A 21,265-nucleotide genomic window follows, 5' to 3' on the forward strand; every position below is an offset into this window, starting at 1 on the left:
TTTAAAATAGGTTTGTTTAAGTAAATGTAAACCAGATTAAAGACAACATTTCATGAGCATTGTAAGATAAAATAAGGTTTCCTTCTAAAATAAGAGAGGAAGAGGACAAGTGGAAAACCAAAATCTACCCTGTGAAGGAATCACCAAGACACGTGGCTTTCTGTCTGTCTGTTTATTTATGTCACTACCCAGCAAAAAGAGGACAGGGTCAAGATGGTCCAAAGACAAAAAGGGAAAAGAACACAAACAAAACCACTTCTTTCTCTGTTACTCTTTTAACACTTAGCACACTGTTCTTCCCTCATGCCAATTATACTAAATAAGTAGCCTGAAAGAACTATCAAGTTTTTTGTTTTTTGTTTGTTTGTTTTTACAGAGACAGAGAGAGAGTCAGAGAGAGGGATAGACAGACAGGAACCGAGAGATGAGAAGCATCAATCATTAGTTTTTCGTTGCACATTGCAACACCTTAGCTGTTCATAGGTTGCTTTCTCATATGTGCCTTGACCGCGGGCCTTCAGCAGACCGGGTAACCTCTTGCTGGAGCTAGTGACTTTGGGTCCAAGCTAGTGAGCTTTTGTTCAAACCAGATGAGCCCACGCTCAAGCTGGTGACCTCGGGGTCTCGAACCTGAGTCCTCGGCATCCCAGTTCGATGCTCTATCCACTGCACCACCACCTGGTCAGGAGGCTCAAGTTTTTATTTTAAGTCCACAATCTATCTCGAGTTAATTTATATAGTGCAAGCTAAAGATCAAGGTTCCTTTTTTTTTCCATATAAATTCCCAGTTGTTCTAACATCTGTTGAAAAATCCATCCATTCTCCATTGAATTACATTGGCCACTTAGATGAAAATATGTTGACTACTGACTACACATGCGTGAGTCTATTTCCGGACTCTTCTAGTATGTTCCATGGATCAAATGTCTATCCTGACACCAATGCCACACTACCTTGATTTCTGTGACTTAGTAAACTTTGAATCAGGTAGTGTAAGTCCTCCAACTATTTTTTTCCCCCCAACATTGTTTTGGCTACTCTGAGTCCTTTGCATTTCCAAGTAAAATTTAAAATCAGCTTGCTGATGTCTCAGTAAAAAATTTTCAGATACCCTTCTGTGATTTTGATTAAGACTTCTTTGAGGCCCTGGCCGGTTGGCTCAGCGGTAGAGCGTCGGCCTGGCGTGCGGGGGACCTGGGTTCGATTCCCGGCCAGGGCACACAGGAGAAGCACCCATTTGCTTCTCCACCCCCTCCCCCTCCTTCCTCTCTGTCTCTCTCTTCCCCTCCCGCAGCCAAGGCTCCATTGGAGCAAAGATGGCCCGGGCGCTGGGGATGGCTCCTTGGCCTCTGCCCCAGGCGCTAGAGTAGCTCTGGTCGCGGCAGAGCGACACCCCGGAGGGGCAGAGCATCGCTCCCTGGTGGGCAGAGCGTCGCCCCTGGTGGGCGTGCCGGGTGGATCCCGGTCGGGCGCATGCGGGAGTCTGACTGTCTCTCCCCGTTTCCAGCTTCAGAAAAGTACAAAAAGAAAAAAAAAAAAAAAAAAGACTTCTTTGAACCTTTTATGTAAATTTGGGGTGAGGACATTTTAACAATGTCAAGTCTTCCAATCCATAAATACAGTATCTATCTCCACTTACTTGAGGGACCTATTAAAGTTAAACAAAAACAACATAAAACCTACAGCTACAACCTTATGTGCCAAGAAAGAAAGAACAGTTTGAAACCAGAAAATCTCTGCAGAATAATTTACAACTTTACACGGGTCTTTCACGAGCTTTACATGGAGTGGATTCTACTGATGGATTAATAAATGCTTAAAAATTCACAGACCAAGAAAGAGGCTGCCTGACCTGTGGTGGGACAGTGGATAAAGTGTCGACCTGCAATGCTGGGGTCGTTGGTTCGAAACCCCAGGCTTGCTCGGTCAAAGCACATTTGAGAACCAACTACTTCAAGTTGATACTTCCTGCTCCTCCCCCCGCCATTCTCTCTCTCTATCCTCTCTCTTAAATCAATAAATAATTTTTTAAAAAAAGAAGGCCCTGGTGCCTGACCAGGTGGTGGCACAGTGGATAGGGCGTCAGACTGGGACACAGAGGACCCAGGCTCGAAACCCCGAGGTTGCCTGCTTGAGTGCAGGCTCATCTGGTTTGAGTGTGGGCTCACCAGCTTGAGCCCAATGTCGCTGGCTTGAGCAAGGGGTCACAGACTGTGCTGTAGCCCTCCCGGGCAAGGCACATATGAGAAAGCAATCAATGAACAACTAAGAAGCTGCAACAAAGAAGTGATGCTTCTCATCTCTCTCCCTTCTGTCTATCCCTATCTGTTCCTCTATCTGTGGAAAGAAGGAAAAGAGGAAGGGAGGGAGGGAGGGAGGGAGGGAGGGAGGGAGGGAGGGAGGGAGGGAGGGAGGGAGGGAGGAAGGAAGGAAGGAAGGAAGGAAGGAAGGAAGGAAGGAAGGAAGGAAGGAAGGAAGGAAGGAAGGAAGGAAGGAAGGAAGGAAGGAAGGCCGGCCCTGGCCTGTGGCTCAGTGGATAGAGCGTTGGCCTAGCACAGTGGTTCTCAAACTTTTTGAAGTTGGGGCTCATTTAAAATCCTACAAATAATTGTAGGTGCACTATATACAAATTTCTGAGAAATATGGTATAATAATTAAGTCAAATAATAAAGAAAATATATAAAGTCCAAGCGTGCTTTTATGGAAATAAATACGACAAAATTAAATTTATTCTGATATTAAAAAACATTTTTATGTTTCATTTTTTGAGTTATGCCTTTTAGAATTCGTAAAAAAGAGGGATTAAAAATAAGAACAAAATGTTATCCTTTTATATATATAGATACATTCTTAGTAAGATTTAGTAAACTCAGCAGGTCCTGGCACAAATGTGTTAAGTTTTTTAATTTTTGTGTTTATGAGAAACATGAGCCTGATGTGTCCTAGTGATTTCTTCAATGTTTGGGCATATATTTGAAAGGCAAACTCTCATTTCCTCATCAATACATTGAAGAATTTCTCTCTTTTTACTCCTGTGTTGAGTGCAGAAAATCCCCACCATACATATCATCTTAACTTTACACCAAACAAAGGATAGAAAAAACTTACCTCCAGTCTTTCCCGGGAACATGAGGGGTAGTGTAAACAATCCAGCACCACAACTTAACAGCCTTTTGCAACCTAATCAGGCAAGTGAGGTGGGGGGTTGGGCAGACTATCAGCTTACAGCCAATTCCCCACACCTCTGTCCCCCAAAAATCTAAACTCCAAAAACCCTGTTGGTTTTTTGGTCCCTAACAGGCACATATTTCTCTGGAATACCATAGGGCACACCTGGAAATTTTCTAGGGCGCACCAGTGCGCCCTGGCACACACTTTGACAACCACTGACCTAGCATATGGATGTCCCAGGTTCGATTCCTAGTCAGAACATACAGGAGAAGTGACCATCTACTTCTCCCTCCCTTCTTTTCTCCCTTCCCTCCCTCTTCCCCTCCCACAGCCAGTGGCTCAATTGGTTCAAGCGTAGCCCTGGCATTGAGGATAACCTCAGGTGCTAAAAATAGCTTGGTAGTTAAGCTGGGGTTGTCAGGTGGATTCCAGTTTGTCTAGGGTGCATGTGGGAGTCTGCCTCACTATCTCCTCTCCTCTTGACTAATAAAGAAAAAAAAAAAAAAGAGAGAGATGTGGAACCCAAACCCAGGTACTCTTTTCCTCAATTCAGATCCTGGGGTCTTTGATACTATACAGCTTACTGAAAAGTAGGAATCTAAGGGAAGTTAAGAAAGAACATGCCTGACCAGGCGGTGGCGCAGTGAATAGAGCGTCGGACTGAGATGTGGAGGACCCAGGTTCGAGATTCCGAGGTCGCCAGCTTGAGTGCAGGCTCATCTGGTTTGAGCAAAGCTCACCAGCTTGGACCCAAGGTTGCTGGCTCGAGCAAGGGGTTACTCGGTCTGCTGAAGGCCCGCGGTCAAGGCACATATGAGAAAGCAATCAATGAACAACTAAGTTATCGCAATAAAAAACTAATAATTGATGTTTCTCATCTCTCTCTGTTCCTGTCTGTCTGTCCCTATCTATCCCTCTCTCTGACTCTCGCTGTCTCTGTAAAAATAAAAAATAAACAAAGAGAGAGAGAGCGAACACTTGGGGGAATGGTGTGAGGCCAGCTACAAAATGACCCCCTACTTCTGGAAACTAAGCAAGGCTTTGTCACTCATCTTGGTTCTTGGACATGCTCACAGGACAGAGGAGAAGAAACCAATGAAAAGGAGAAAACAAACTCAGAGCAGGAAAAAACCCTTCTAGGAAGGCCCCAACTGGAGAAGAGCCAAGAGAGGAAACAGGGCAAGACATAGCAAGGGCGCTCCACAGAGCACAGCCCGGAGTACACTCCCGGCCACTGGGTTGCCTGGGAATTTCCGAGGAGGGAAAGGCAAAGGAGGAGGCGGGCTTTGTAATTTCCCTTTCATTCCACAGAAAGAGAATTACTTGCCTAAGGGATTTAAAGGGCAGTGTCAGTGAGTGAATCCACTAATCACTTAAGAAGGTCTCTCAATGTATAAAAGCATATCTGGGTTAAAGAGAAAAGTCAATACTAAAAGTTTCAGTAAATGAAGGATTCAAGCTCAAGGCAGACTGATGCCAAGATACGTGCGTAAGTCCTTGCTGATCCCATGTCTGCGGGTGGGTAGTCCGAATCTCAGTGCTGCTGACACAGAATTCAGGGCCAGTTCCTTGCAGGGTCAGCCCCTTAATTTCACTCTGAGTGGGCGATTTTTTTTTTTTTTTTTTGTATTTTTCTGAAGTGAGAAGCAGGGAGGCAGAGAGAGAGACTCCCACATGTGCCCGACCGGGATCCACCCAGCATGCCTACCAAGGGGCAATGCTCTGCCCATCTGGTGCATTGCTCTGTTGCCACCGGAGCCATTCTAGCGCCTGAGGTGGAGGCCACAGAACCATCCTCAGCTCCCGGGGCCAACTTTGCTCCAACAGAGCCTTGGTTGCAGGAGGAGAAGAGAGAGAGAGAGAGAAAGTAGAGGGGGAGGGGTGGAGATGCAAATGGGCGCTTCTCCTGTGTGCCCTGGCCGGGAATCGAACCCGGGACTTCCACACGCCAGGTCAACGCTCTACCGCTAGCTAGCCAGCCAGGGCTGGTGAGTGGGTGATTTTTATTCTTTATATTTTTTTACATCTCACAGATTATCTACAGTGAACACATATCACTTCTAAAATTAAAAAAAAAAAAAAGACAGTAAAACATTTTAAGTGGTTATCAAGGGAGTTTGTTATCTCTGTTGCAGCAGAGCTCAAACACTGGCCACACGGACCGAAGGCAATATGGACAGAGTGGCCAGGCCACGAGGTATGAAGCACCGGGCCTTGGAAGAGCGAGCAGCTCATAAAGCACTATTTGAAAACACAGCAAACAGAGCTGTAAAGTGAAAACCTCCTGAGCTTCACAAAATTGTTTTTTTCCAACCCATCCCTGGGCTCTATGACTGCTAAAATGAAAGGATTCGCCCTAAAGTTATTACCAAATGCACAAGAGTAAGGAGGGGAGACAGAGGTGACAGACAGAGAAGTCCAAATAGGAACCCTCATACACGGCTGGTAGGAATGCAAAATGACACAGCACTGTGGAACACAGTGTGGAGGGCACTCAGAAACTTCAGGATAGCGCTCCAGCATGACCCAGCAATCCCTCTTCTGACTCTCTATCTGAAAATTTTGAAAACATTCATTTGTCAAGATATATGTACCACTATGTTCATTACATCGTTATTCACAGTAGTCAAGACATGGAAACAATCGAAGTGTCCTTTGATGGGTGATTGGATAAAGATGTGGTGCCTATATACAACGGAATACTACTCAGCCATAAAAAGGATGAAATACTGACATTTGCAACAACATGGATGGTTCTTGAGAGTATCATGCTACATGAGATAGGTCAGATGGGAAAGGACAAGGACCACATGGTTTCACTCATATGTGGAGTATAAAACAGAAAGCAACAAATGAACAAATAAAACAAACAAACTCAGAACAGGTAACAGTATGGAGGTTACCAGAGGGGGAGGGGCAAACAGGGAAGTCCAAGACCATTTACTACTCAGCCTTTACATTTCACACTGACTAGCATTTCTACAAGTGGCAGTTCTCACAGCCTGCCTGTGTGTTCATGTTTCCAAGTTCAATCTCCAAACCTGGATGTAGAGCCACAGATAACATCCTCTGTCTTCTCCTCTAGCTGGGCCAGAAGCCAAGCAACAGATGATACAACATGAGTTTTCATGGATCAACATAGGTGCGATTACCAACTTTAGAATCAAGAGTGAAGTGGATTCCTTTCTGAAATTCATGGCTTAAGGCGAGCCCACGGATCACCAGGCCCAGTGCTTCTGGCGATGACTCTGATGCCCAGAGCCTGGAGCGAGTCGTCCAAGGTCCAGCACTAGCTGGAAGCACAGGCTAGCTACCCTGGCTGACTCTTCCCATTGCTTTCCCGTTATGTCACAGAGACAGCCTTCCTCCTTAGAAACTTCAAAGCCCAAAAACTAATTTCATCTCCTTTCAAGAGGAAGCGAGCAATTCCAGTATTTGTTTTTGGCAACTCCATGTTTTGAAGGCACTTAACTTAGTAAATTCAAGCTACAATGCCTTTTCCTAGAAACACAGTGCTTACTTTATCTTTTTTTTTTAAATAAGTAGCAGCTTTATCAAGGGGACTAGGCCCCCAAATTCTGTAAAGCTTTATTCAGCTGAGGAGAGCAGTAGCAATGTCTCTTTCAATTTATGCATTAGACCAGCCCATTCTTGAAAGCAGAGCCACCTGTCACCAGGCCTCCCACAAGGCCCATCATAGGCACAGACAAACAGAGCAATAAATACCAGAAAGCCGTGCCACATGCCATGCTCTGTCTCCATCCCACTGACCCCACTTCACCCAAACTACGCTTTATTGGTTTTCAGCTAGTGTTTTAGTACTCGACCCCCTTCATGGAAATTCCCTATTAATTAGTTCCTATTTATTAGTTCCCTACCTTGGAAGTAATCATGTAAAAAACTAGTCATCAGGCTTTTGAGATTCTTCAAAATAGATCTTTAAAAATTAAAGATATGAAAACAACCAGTGAAACTTCAATTAGGCCTAGCATCAAAATCATTGACCAGCCTGACCAGGCAGTGGTGCAGTGGATGGAGCGTCAGACTAGAATGCAGACGACCCATGTTTGAGACCCCGAGGTCGCCAGCTTGAGCGCGGGCTCATCTGGTTTGAGCAAAGCTCACCAGATTGGACCCAAGGTCGCTGGCTTGAACAAAGGGTTATTTGATCTGCTGTAGCCCCACAGTCAAGGCACATATGAGAAAGCAATCAATGAACAATTAAGGTGTCGCAACAAAAAACTAATGGTTGATGCTTCTCATCTCTCTCTGTTCCTGTCTGTCTGTCCCTATCTATCCATCCCTGTCTCTGACTCTCTGTTTCTGAAAAAACAAAAAAAAAACATTGACCATTGTCAAATCCTGCTGATGTAACAATATCCAATTAAAGAGAAAGCAACACTTTCCTGAGGTTCATTCACATCAGTGTGGATGGACCCCACAAACTGTGCCTCTTCTATCCCCAGTGTAACTGGCGGTCATTTCTGCCATTGAGATATCTTGCCCCATAGCAGATGGCCTTGCTATTCAGAGGATGATAGAATCATGAAAAGTTCTAACCAAGTATAAAGGTTTGCCCACGGCAGTGTGAGTAGAAGCTTCATTTTTGCAAGAGCCAATCAGACAACGAAGGGTGGTCTCCAGCAACCTCATGGGAGGCCCCTTCAGCACAAGCCTAGCAGGGACGGAACGGGTGGGCTTGCCCAATGGTCAGTCATGGATATCCACCCCAGCCTTCCCCTTGGTTTCGGCTGAAGGCTTGCTTGACAAATCCAGGCACAGAGAAGGAACACGTGTGACCCACTCGGGCGGAAGAGGAACAAAAGGGGCTTGTATAGCCCTGAGTATGCCGATAGATGGCTCAACCGACTCCTTTTGGCCAAGTGGAAGCAAGAAGCAGAGACAAAAGCTCCTCCTTTTCCTAAACAAATAAAAATGCACAGAGGGAAGCTTACCTGTTCCAGGCTCCTTCAGCCTTTTGAAAACCGCCATTTGTCTTGTGCTCACTGGGAGGGTCTATAATGCACCATAGCACATTGTACCTTTAAGCAGAATATTTCTAAACACCCAAGGTTGCACAAAATGCCTTTTTCAGTGGCACTATTCGTGAGGAACAGAGTGCTCTGGCAAGGCGGCAAGACCCCTCAGGTTACCAAATTCTGAACATCAAAATCACGTTGACATATGGACTATGGCAGGGCCTGCACGTTCAGAAAAGATGGCCACGAGCAGCCTGGAAGGACTGTCTTTAAACAATGCTGCCTTTCTTCTGAGTCTTTAACTGCTCAAGAAGAGTATGCATATTAAATAGCAGAGGAAAATTACTCAATTGAGGCAAAAATTCCTTTCCCAACAGCACTCCCTCAAGAAGGAATTTCACATTGTGCCCAACTCCTAGTGCGTACTGACGGAGCTTCAGATTGCCACACCAGATACTCTGGGTCTTTCTTGGCCATTTCTAAGGGTATTTTGTTTTAATGAAATCTTTCTTCCCTCGCCTTGCCTTATGAGGGAGGGTACAATGAGCTGGCTCTGTTTAGGCACCAGGAGTCCAGATGCAAGTACTTCCCTAGCTCAACTTGAACCCAGTTTAAGCATTTACATTCTATGACAAAGGTGTCCCCTTGTTTTATGGTATGGAGGTCACCCACAATGCCTCCCTATACACTGAGCACATTTAAGACAATGAATATTTGTTCCCCAGCAAGGTCTGTGGAGCCATTTTGGCCAGGGAAGTTCTGTTGCATCAGTTTAGACCTGAAAAAAAAAAAAAACACCAATGGCCACCATCCACATTAGACATTCATTCCTCTTCCTCTCACCTGAATTGTAATTTTGAAAGAAAGTTTGAGGAAATGTGTTTAAGGAATGGCAATTTTGGGCCAATTACACTTCATTAATTGGCACATTTGCACCACCCTTTTCTCAATTTCAAAATACATTTGTTTAAAAGAAGCCTGGTTTTAAGTCACATGCATACCATTTCTCTGTTCAAATCTTTGTAATAATCATGTGCCATGGAACAGGAAGATCCAATTGCAAACAGAAATGTAGGTCCAGAAAAAAAATTTGTAGAGTTACTCCTAGAATCTTCCATGAAGGCAGAATGGTATGTCTGTAACCCTGTCTTAATGGGGACTATACCAAAGATCAAATCCCCTCGGTGTTTCATGGTCATTTAATATCATCAACAACTTCAGACTCCATTGCATTCCATCAACAGAGCTCTACTCTGTTACACAATAATCCTCATACAGCTCTCTCCAGAGTGTATCAGTTCCTTTAATAGTTTTGCCAAATTTCTTTTAACAATGTTTCATGCCTTTCATACTCCCCCACCATCCTTCCTAAAGTGTAATGGATTGCTGATTAATACCTACCCACAAAAAGAACTAAACTAAGAAAACAAAGTCCTCCCTAGTAAGCAAGTTTTGTGGAAAACATCTCACCAGATGTTAGGGGGTCATTTGATACCTGGATGTACCTGTACTCCTGTGATAGATACTAGGAATCAGGTCAGACATGTAGCAATCTCAGCTCTACAGGACACAACCACCAACTAATCCAGAAACATAGTTTTAAAACATTCTTCCAGTAGATAAAGAAATTACCCAACAGTACCCAACAATTTCCTATGAATGCCTGTCCCTCTTGCCTAAACTCAAAACTTTTGATCATCGCATAGGCCTAATTCCAAAAAACTTGCCAAGTGGCCCTTCTGCCAAATAATGTGCCACTAAGAAGGCAGGAAAGGACAGGCAAGTTGACTGTGGGCGAAATGGACTGTTGACACAAGGAAGCTTTAAAAAAAACTCAAAGATTCAGCACTAAAACTGCACAAGAGGTTTGTAGGATAAAACAGTTCTACTCAAATCATTTGGTGTATTGTGCCACAGTAGCACAAAATGACAACAATCCTAAATTACTATATTAGGAGAAACACTGTTCTAACACACTCTTTGAAACAAAGAAACAAGAAATATTTAGACAAATTTCCAAAGTGGTTTAAATGAAATTAGTTTAAAGGCTTTTAAGAGTAAGAGTCTATCATCTGGAAGTTTATTCAATACTTCATTCCACAATGAGACTGGATAAAGGAGGTGTTTTTGAGACAGCTTTGTGGTTTCACTATTGTTCATAGAAACATTACTCAATATTGCCACTTCACGTTATCCCAGCTCCTTGGAAAGCCAGAGATGCCTCTCAGGGGTCTCAATCATGCTGGGTTTGTCCGTGCTATTCTAAGAAATTTCAAAAAGTTACAGGTGGTATAAAAATAAATAGCCTGGGAGCCTTTACATGACCTCAAAGACACAAAGTATAAACATGGTCCCTCAGACTGGGTCAGTGGGTGATGCTAGGGGCGGCTCCACTGTGCCACAGAAATTCCAACAAAAAGCAGAAACCTACACTAGAGATATTAAGGAAAGCAAGTTCAGGTTAGACAGAAGAACTAGAGCATTTACTTTAAAAACAAGAATCTAAATTCTTATTCATATTTTTAATCGGTACAAACCTCTAGACTTTCAACGTCTCAATTAAGACAGGAAGCTTACGGGTTTTGCTTAGTTTTCAGACAGCAAGTAAAAACCACCTGTGCTTGGGTATCCGCATAGAGAAGCCAGAATGTGTGGACTACAGAGAAGTACCCACAACCCCACCACCAGGAAAAGAACTTCGATGGCCCTGGAATGCATACCCCTTTTTTACACTTTAACAATAAATGTGTCTTCTCAGTTATGAATTGCCTGAAGGTGTAGTAACTTGACTGGGGAGCCCCAAAGCATAAAAGTATTCACAGGGAAACCTGTCATGTTGTAACAAGGTTCTCACTCTTCCTGAGTGACCCACGGCTAGTTCAGTCCTGGCTGGCTGCCACTTAAGGACAGAACTCTGAGGAATCATCTTCAAATGTCATCAACCCGAAATACTACTGGGCATACACAGGATTCTTCCCATCTAAGAGAAGAAGGAGCCCCCTGCAATACATGGGATGGTAAGTTCCCAAGGAGCTGAGAAAAATGTCAACAGGAATACAAGTCACCCAGGGATGTTCTAAATGGCCAGCCTAACAACCTCAATAAAGGTCCATCCATTTAACCTACTTTTGTTTCATCTCTAGATTGGATCTTTGTGAGTCAAGTACTATAATCTCCAACAGAAAATGAAGTGACCCTCACTCTCTACCCCCAGATATACTGGGGAGGGAGCAATGGAGAACACAGAAATACACTGACATCACCCACTCTCAGAGGGGGAGGCTGGGAGCCCGGTGTCACTGATGCCATTCAATCATTCACTCCCCCAATGAACATTTATTGAATCCCTACTATGCATCAAGTGTGTGACCTAGACACGGCAGATGCAGCTATGAAATACAGCAAGGGCTTCGTTCTCACAGAAATGTAAACAAAACTCCAGCACACTGGGGCAGTGCAGCTCTAGGACAAAACCATAACCAGAAAGAGGAGCAATCACCTTCCTCTGGGGCGAGGGAGACACAGCCAGAGGCTGCTTCCAGTCCAGGGGGCGGGGGCAGGGCTAATGAAGTGAGAGCACAAAATACCTCCCTGTTTGGCTGCAGAACACAGGCCATCTTACAGATGAAGCATGTACTGAACAACAGAAGGTGAATCAACTCAGAGTAAAAGGTAATCGATTCAGAAAGATGATTCACACACAATTTTTAAAAATTGCATGTATGCTCATTACAGCCTGTTCCTTAAGAGCAAAGGCATTTGGTAAACTAACTGAATGGGCCTTCTCAAACCTTAATGGGCACACACACCTCCTGCGGACCTCGTAAACAGCAGGTTCTGATGTGGGAACCTGCGGGCGGAGACTGAGAAGCTGTGTTTTGAACAGGTTGCCAGCTGATGAGCACATTGCTGGACCTGCGGATGCTCTGCACAGGGTAGGTGAGGAGGGCCACTGATACTCATCTCTGACTGACCAGCCTACTCACACACGGGGCTTTAACAATAAACATTCCTTGCCACACCTGAAGCCTAGTGGGCCGTAATCTTCAGATGGGGTTCGGGGGGAGGGGCGCCTATAATTTCTTTCTAAGCTATACAAGTGGTTCTGAGATGCAGCCACGCTTGGCAACCTAGGCATTCTGATATGCAGGCCTCCCATAGACAGATAAAGCCAGCAGCTCTTGGAGACATTCATGGAGATAGTGAGTCACGAAAAGGACGCCCAGTTAAGCTGGCCGGACGGGTCAGCTCAACCATGCTGATGACTGGGCTCAAAGCCTTCAGGCTAATGAACATCTGTTGTAGAATCCATCTTGACCCTTCTCAATACGCTATAATTGCTTTCCAAAGCCCGTGCTTAGATCATTATCTTAGTCTATTTAGCTCATAAAACACACGAAGAGGAAAAGCAGATTTTTCCCCCCCTTTGGCCTAAAAATTATAGATAAGGGTCATCCATGATGAAAGTCTGGAAAGAAGCCAAAAGGCAAATGTGCAATTAACCAGCCCAACGCCTCCAGGCTCCGATCTTGAAAGGGCTCTCCAGCCACACCCCACCTCACTGAAAAGTAACAATTTTGTTAATAAAAGGGATCAAGTGGAATGTGGTCCTTCAGGGTTCTACCTACAAAATTGCTTCAGAAAAAAGACAGTAATAGTTTATCCCCTCCAGGTAGAATGAGCGATAGAACTGGGCCCGATTGAAATTCCAGCATTTCAGATTCCTCTACATCCACTTTTCCACCTTCCAATTAACAAGGCACTTCAAATTCTGTTCCAGGTATTCCAGCTCCTGCTCCCAAGGTCTACTCATCTCATTAAAGGTTGTACACTCTAACCCCCTTCCCTCCCTTGCTTTACCCTGGTCCTAGCTGGCAGAGGGGAGGAAATTTTTTCAACAGGGAGTTCTTTCTTTACCCCTGAGCTTGGAAATGCCATTCCCTCAAGAGGCTTTCCTAACACTGGTTTCCGAAGTGTTGCAATCAGGGTCAACGGCCAGTTTCATGTTCTGCTCCTTTCTAGTGAATGCTCTGGGAAGATTCAAAGCTTTCTCAGCTATATGTGGATCACTCAAAAAAAAAAAAAAGGGAACAGCAGCCTCTTGTCACTCCTATATATATATATCATGTTCATCTCTCTATTCTTGGGTCCTAAGAGGGTAATTGTATAAAAGAAATAAATGACTGGAAATAACAGCTGAACAACATCCTGCCCTCCGGAAGTTCAGTTTTCTTTCTGAGAGACTGAAGACACCACACAGGATAACTGCAGGTTCAGTAAAAGAAATTCAGACTCGAAAGCCCAGAGTAGCACGACGAGGAGGCAGTGAAGCCTGTGCCAGGTCTGCCAATGCCACATCAGCGCCCTTGCCTTCACTAGTCCCTTCTTGGTAATAGCCATGCACAGCCTTAAGAGAGCCGCAGAGAATGGAGGGCTAAGCTGGGGTGAGGTGATGGGGAAGGGTAACATCTGGGCTGGGCTTGAAGGAGGAGCTGACTGGCTGAAGGGGCTGCTATCACTTACTCAGCTGTCTTAGAGTGAATCTGCTTAGAATCTACTCACCACTGACTAGTATTGACTAAGCACGGGAGGAGGGGCACAGGGCAACATCTTTTCAGACAGTTGTCCTTTTTCATCTTCCTTTTAAAAGAATAGGTTTATCCTTATCTGCTAAGGCTGAGAAGGAGGAGACAAAAGCCCACAATGTACAAGAAATATGGACAGTTTTTATTTTTAAACTGGAAGAGGATGGGGTGGGAGCAGTTAAAAAGTTACTGATTATTTCAGCACATCTGTGGAAACATGACTCTTAAAAGGGAGAATCATCCAGAAAATACCACCTGGGGCCTGAACCTCTGCCATATAATGATTTTTCCTTCTTAGGGAAATAAAGGTTAACCAAGTATAGCCTTATTTCTAAGTAAGGTCACACAATCCTTTCTCAGTCAGATATCTGCTCTCAGAATTAACATGTACAAATCCCCTGCTTGAATAGACATCTCCCTAATCGACTTCTAGAGAGGCACGTGTTTCTATTCCAACCCCCCAGGACCCTGCCAGCTGAGGTCTAGCCCTACAAGGAGGTTGTAATTAAATTTCACCCAGAACCCATGACCTCAGCCCTGGGGCAGGTCAGCCACGAGGGGAAGGCTGCAGGACCAGGGTGCTTATCCAAACTCCCAGGGAACACATCAGCTTGGGGTCTTGGGATGCTATGGATAACTGAAGATGCTAAAATGCATTGAGGATAACAGTGCAACAGTGCATGTGAAACCTATTGGCCAACCTCCTGTCTTTTGGCCTCCTACCATGTGTCCTTTCAGGAGTAAAGGAACCACAGCATCACCCTAGCAGAGGGGAGCTGCATTCCCAATTTAAACAGATCTAAATATAATCTCTTCACCAGCATCTTCCCTTCTCTTAGACAAGAAGGTTGTGTTATTGACTTGCACTACTTACATTAGACTTAGCCTGCCCTGTGTTGGACCAGCATATTATGTGGCACAGTATCAAGGGCTGTGGCTGTATATAGTTGGGGGACCTTTTTTGTAAGGCAAGCTTAGAACAGCTTCACTTCTAACAGTAACTTGCTCAAACCCTCCTATACACAAAAATAGTAACAGTGAGAGGGCAGAGTGGGGGGGAGACAGTAAATTAGTGAATGATTATTGTGAGCCAGGCATGGTGCTGGGTGCTCTGCCTGCATTATCTGTTTAATGCCCTTCTCACGATAATCCTACCAGGTGAATCCTTTACCAGTATCTTACAGGTAAGAAAACTAAAGCTCAGAAGACTTATGCTGGGAAAACGGCTGTGTTAGCCTAGCCCGTTGGTTTACTGGCTGCAAGCACTTTGCTTGATTATTCTTATTTTTTTTTTTTTTCATTTTTTCTGAAGCTGGAAACAGGGAGAGACAGTCAGACAGACTCCCACATGCGCCCGACCGGGATCCACCCGGCACGCCCACCAGGGGCGACGCTCTGCCCACCAGGGGGCGATGCTCTGCCCATCCTGGGCGTCGCCATGTTGCGACCAGAGCCACTCTAGTGCCTGAGGCAGAGGCCACAGAGCCATGCCCAGCGCCCGGGCCATCTTTGCTCCAATGGAGCCTTGGCTGCGGGAGGGGAAGAGAGAGACAGAGAGGAAAGCGCGGCGGAGGGGTGGAGAAGCAAATGGGCGCTTCTCCTGTGTGCCCTGGCCGGGAATCGAACCCGGGTCCTCCGCACGCTAGGCCGACGCTCTACCGCTGAGCCAACCAGCCAGGGCACTTTGCTTGATTATTGATTAGTACATCAGCACATGGCAGTGCCATGAGTGGATCGTCCATGTGAGGCTATGGTGCTTGCGCTCAGGGTGAATTGTGGATGGTGGGTTACCTGCCCACCGCTGTGAAGGGCCATTTTGCTGTTCAGTTGCCTGAGAAGTGGTTTTTTTCCCTGCCTGTTTGATCGTCTACCGTTGAGAGACTCTATTAAACAGGAATGGCCCAATGCTTTCTGGCTCTGCAGTCTCTCTACCATCTGCCCGAATCCAATGTGGACCCGCCTGGCCTCGGCCACCTGCATTACACCTTACAACAGGTCTGTTTTCACAAAGCCATTAGATGGCACAGGTAGGATTTGAACCTAGGTCCATGTAGCAACTGTCTAGAAGTATGGTTCTGCTGTTTCTTATACAATTTAAAATTCTCAGAAAGTTCACTTTCATCTGAGAATCTGTTCATCGAGTTATCTGCTCAGCAGCTGGCCAACAGCTGTTCAGGGACCAGACTTCCCAGATATGATTTATGCCCATTATGGCTCTCCAGCTAGGAACTACTAACATCCCACTTGGCATCTCAAAGAAGGTAGCAGGGAATACGATTCAAATTCAAGTAGTTATTTCCAGATTTCCAGTCCTTCCAATCCTCAACCCCTAACAGAAAGGTCTCCAGTGTAAAACAGTGGGATGATGGCCAGAGGCTGGTCCTGGGCTACCACGTTTTCCAAAAAGCACCATCCTGCCTGACCAGGTGGTGGCACAGTGGATACAGCGTCGGACTGGGATGCCGAGGACCCAGGTTCAAGACCCCAAGGTTGCCAACTTGAGCGCTGGCTCATCTGGTTTGAGCAAAAGCTCACCAGCTTGGACCCAAGGTCTCTGGCTAGAGCAAGGGGTTACTCGGTCTGCTGAAGGCCCACGGTCAAGGCACATATGAGAAAGCAATCAATGAACAACTAAGGTGTCACAATGCGCAATGAAAAACTAATGATTGATGCTTCTCATCTCTCCGTTCCTGTCTGTCTGTCCCTGTCTATCCCTCTCTCTGTCTCTGTAAAAAACAAAAAAAGCACCATGCTGAATCACCTCCCAAGGGTTGTTAGAGACCTAAGAATTTACAAAGTGCTCTAGCATTACAAGGATTCCACCATGACAGAAGGCAATAATTTGGAATAGTTTAATGTAAAACAATACTTTATTTGCACATTTTCATTCATAAATTTTATTTTTTTTAATTTATTCATTTTAGAGAGGAGAGAGAGAGACAGAGAGAGAGAGAGAGAGAGAGAGAGAGAGAGGAGAGACAGAGAGAGAGAAGGGGGAGGAGCTAGAAGCATCAACTCCCATATGTGCCTTGACCAGGCAAGCCCAGGGTTTCGAACCGGCGACCTCAGCATTTCCAGGTCGACGCTTTATCCACTGCACCACCACAAGTCAGGCCCATAAATTTTATAATTTGTGAAAATCTGAAGCTCTCAAAGGCAATGTTTTGGAAAAAAATAACTAAAGGGAACTTACAGGAGACTTCATTAATTTTAAAAACAGAGGTTATCACCAAATGGTAGGATTATAGGGTAATTTTTATTTTCTTTCATGGATCTGAATTTTCTGTGGTATGTGTGATAGCATATATTACTTATATAATAAATAAAAGTTTTAAATTGCACTTGAGTAACTTAGGTTGCTCATAAAAACAACTGTTAAGCATTTCGTAAATTAACGAACACTATTCGTACACACCAGAAACTGGGAGAAGAAAGTTAATTCCTCACCAGCACAGCCTCCCCCGCTGCTGTAGCTCTTAGAGGCCAGTAGTATTTGCTCACTTTCCTTGGTGAAATGAAGCTTTATCTATCTTAATGCACACTTCCAAACAAGAAAGAGAACACAAGAAACACCCTCTCCTGATGATGGAGACACCTCTTTCCAGCAGAAAGCATACATAATGTAAGACCCCCCATGATCATAAAACCCCAAGCACCACAGAGGTAGGGGCCCACTGTCATAAAGCCTCTGGGCACCACCGAGTTAGAGATGAGGGCAGTACTGATCCCAAAGCAATCAGAAAACTAGAAGTTGGCCAATCATCAACCTCAATCCATACGTTATAAGCCACTGTTCTCTGTTGTCTTAGATCCTGGATTTGGATATGTGACATCCATTTACCTCAGAACCAACTGTATTAACTTTGTTTTCTCATTTTTTATCTTCTTCACATTCTGGCGTTCGGGGTCTTTCAGACTCGGCTGGGGGGAGAGACTGTACCTCTCAGGACTAGCCAAAGCCTCGAGAGTAGCACGCACTCAGCCAGGAGCATGCCTTTTATACACAAGCCAACCAATCCAGAGTTGACACCCCTCAAGTAAGTACTTCCCCATCTAACTCATACACCAAGCTCTATAGCCACTGCCCTAAATGATGCCAGGGCCAGATGCCAGGCACCTTGAGACCACAGCTATAGTCCAAAGACGTTGGAAATACTCAAACTCCTAGACAATGCTAAAATGTTTACTCTGCTCTGTCTTGCCTCCTTGGAAACCCCAATAAAGGCTCTGGGCAAGTCTTTCTCCTTGTTCCCATCTCCTGCCTCCCGACCACCCTGGTCCTTCTCATGTGATGTGGCTCCTACTCTCGAAAAATGTAATAAACGTCATATTTCAGTGGCTTTGGCCTCTCTGTACCTCTATAAATTCAGTCACATCTTTATGAATTAAGACCCCCCTCCCCCCCCGCCCAGAACAGCCACCAATCCTGAGCAACCAGAAATGGCTTTCAAGCAGAAACTAAAACAGCCATGACTGTGCTTGAAGTATGCATGTGCTTGAAGTCCCACAGTCCCTGAAACCAGCACCGCTCAACTTGGCTATTGGGCACACCTGGAGCCTTCAGTCCTGCCTGAAGCCGTGGCACTTCCTGACGGGAGCAGGTGCAGGAGCGCCAGAGGCACACCAAGGATGGTCAAGGGAGAGAGAACATGTCAGACAAGGAAGCACAATCCAGGCAGCAGCTACTGTTTCATCCCCGAGTTCAGTCACAAGGAAAAGGTAAAATTATGACACTTACCCGCTACTTCTTAAAGTGGAAACGTACATAATGTACCTCTCAGACTTTTTCAAGAAAAACTGAAAATAGTTTCGCCCGTAATTGGGGAAACTTCCAATTACTTAAAAAACTCACTCATTACAAATTCCTCGTTCCCAGAAGACACCAAAGTAGAAGAGGCCCTGCTATATATACTTTTGTCACATCACTCAGTTTGTTCTAGCTTTTTTCAAAACTGTATTCTTTGCATTTCCAGGATATCTTCCCCTATTCCACCAATCTCAGCCTCCCTGAACCATAAACATACATCATCAGGGCGGTTTATTCTTTCAGAAACCACGCCCTCCCCCACATCTTACTCTCACCGTGACCACCGCCAGACCGCATCCATCTACCAGTTCTGTGGGAGGCACAAAGGACTCCATGTAGAAAGGGTGATGCCAAGGACCCTTCCTCAAGCAAAAATTCCATAGGTAGAAAAGCTACTGACATATATCAGTGTCTTTAAAAATTAAAGACCATACACAACCCGGAAAAGCTTTTGCTGATACCACAGCACAGAAAAAGGAATTAAATTATTAACATCATTTCAGGGAAGATGGAGCATCTCCAAATCTAGTTTTCCTGAGGCTGCCTGTAATTTGTACTCCAATTCATGCACAAACACAACCTCTGGGAATATATGCTCAGGCACATTTATTTTTCCAAGCAACTGTCTTTGGGATGTGCTCAAGGCCTGCTGTCACTGCCGATTCTTCTCAGGACACAAACATGTCCCATGTCACGCAAAGGTAAGCCCCACAAATAAACTCAGGCATTTCAACTGCCTAGAACAAAGGGAAAAAAAAATATTTGAGAAACAAGTAAACCCATAAATCAATTTAATAGTAATAGTCCCTTTAAAAGAACAGCCATATTCTTGAGGTCAGGGGCTATATCAGACTCCTTTATATCAGCAGTTTTCAACCTTTTTATACTTGGGGACCGGCAAAAACAGGAGAATTATTCTGGAGACCACTAAGGCAGAAATGGCCCTGAGCATAAGCAAATTCGACTAAGATCCCTGGGTCCATAAACATACAACATCAGGGTGGTTAATTCTTTCAGAAACCAGCACGAAATTTCTGGTGGACTGGTCCACAATCAGGTGGTTGGAAAACTTCTTGAAATGTTTCCTAATTTTTTAGAGTATACTAAGTAGGCTCATCAAGATATACTGTTATTCAAAATGAATGTTTAATTTTTGTAATCATGTATATTATTTCATTTTTACAGAGTGCCATTTCCCCACGAACCCTAAAGGGACTTGCATGTGGTCATTTTGTTTGCTTCTGTAATGACCAGTGGGAACAGCAGCTCTACGGGTAAAGTCAAATGTCCAACAAAACAGTCTATGAACTGGAAGAAGTTTGCGAAGCATTAGTCCAGAATAATATCCACAACTAAACTGAAAATTTCTAGAGCTCTATGCAGTACATCCTTCCCACACGGCAGCCTCCTGAGTTCCGAGAGTGACATCGACAAGGAATCCCACAGCTAGGGCATGAGCAGCATCCTGGATCTTACTAGCCTGGTACACACACATCATGCAAGCTGACCGAATGGGCCCGCGGAGTCAATGTCAGAAGAAAAGAGCTCCACAAAAGAGAAATGCAGGAGCAGCAGCCTGGACCGTCCCCTTCAGCATTTATAGAACTGTCAGATGTGTTTAAGGAACAGATTTCTCCACGTCCTGATCTACCTTTCCCACTTCCAGGTAATTCACAGGCAGTCAAAGAACACCCACTGTTCACATGACACGGTTGCTTCTCTCTCCAGGATGGAGCTTACTACTCTGGCCACGAGAGCAGGGATAATAATGTTCTGTTCCAACCTCAGGTCATTTCTTCCTCACAATGAGCTCTCTGTGGGCTCTGGGGGTGTTAGCCCTTCTATCTATGATATATATAAAGGCACACTTGACAGGGAACAAGAGTGCCCACTTCAGGAAAATCCCATGTATGAAAGGCAAACTAGACATAACTTTAAAGGAGGAGAAGGTCATCCTCTTTAAATGCCCAACTTTCAACACTCACCTCCTCTGGAACAAAAAGACTAAATTATACAAGTTCAACACCACATTAACCCAAGGACCAAAGTTAACATCACCAATAGTGGCACAAAATGACGCCATGTGCCTCCTGATGGGATGAACGGAGAGAAATGCAAATCACCATTTATATAATACCCCTGACAAAAATGTGTCAATCGCGAGCAATCACCATACAAACCCCAACTGTTATAAAATAACTGGCTTATACTTTTCAAAAATGTCAATGTCATAAAAGATTTAAAAAAAAAAAAAAAAAAAAAGATGAACTGCTCCTAAGTAAAAGAGACTAAGGAGATCTCTGGCCAGGTTTCTCAGTGGATATAGATAGAGCATTGTCTTAGCACACCAAGGTTCCAGATTCAATCCCAGGTCAAGGCACATATGAGAAGCAACCTATGAGTGCACAACTAGATGGAACAACTAAGTGGAACGAGTTGATGTCTCTCTCTCTCTCTCTCTCTCTCTCCCTTCCCCCTATCTCTCTCCCTTCTCCTCTCTTTTTTGTTTTCTCTCTCTCAAATCAATGAAGAGAGAGAGAGAGAGAGACACTAAGGAGACATGACACCAGAAGAACTACTTTATAAAGGACATTATTGTGATTAGGGTCAAAATTTGGTATGAACTGTATATTCAATAATAATACATCAATGTTATATGTCTTGTTATTACTAACTGACTTGTAGTTACAAAAGGAATGCTCTTGTTCCTAGGAAAGACATGC

General features: G+C 44.6%; 1 protein-coding gene across 4 annotated transcripts in view; it reads right to left on the bottom strand.

Moving 5' to 3' along the window:
* The window catches only part of TLN2 (talin 2), a 462,611-nt gene that overhangs the window by 343,912 nt on the left and 97,434 nt on the right, over window positions 1–21,265 (bottom strand). The window lies entirely within an intron of this gene.

Source organism: Saccopteryx leptura, chromosome 6 (assembly GCF_036850995.1).
Source record: "Saccopteryx leptura isolate mSacLep1 chromosome 6, mSacLep1_pri_phased_curated, whole genome shotgun sequence".
Lineage (NCBI taxonomy): Eukaryota > Metazoa > Chordata > Mammalia > Chiroptera > Emballonuridae > Saccopteryx > Saccopteryx leptura.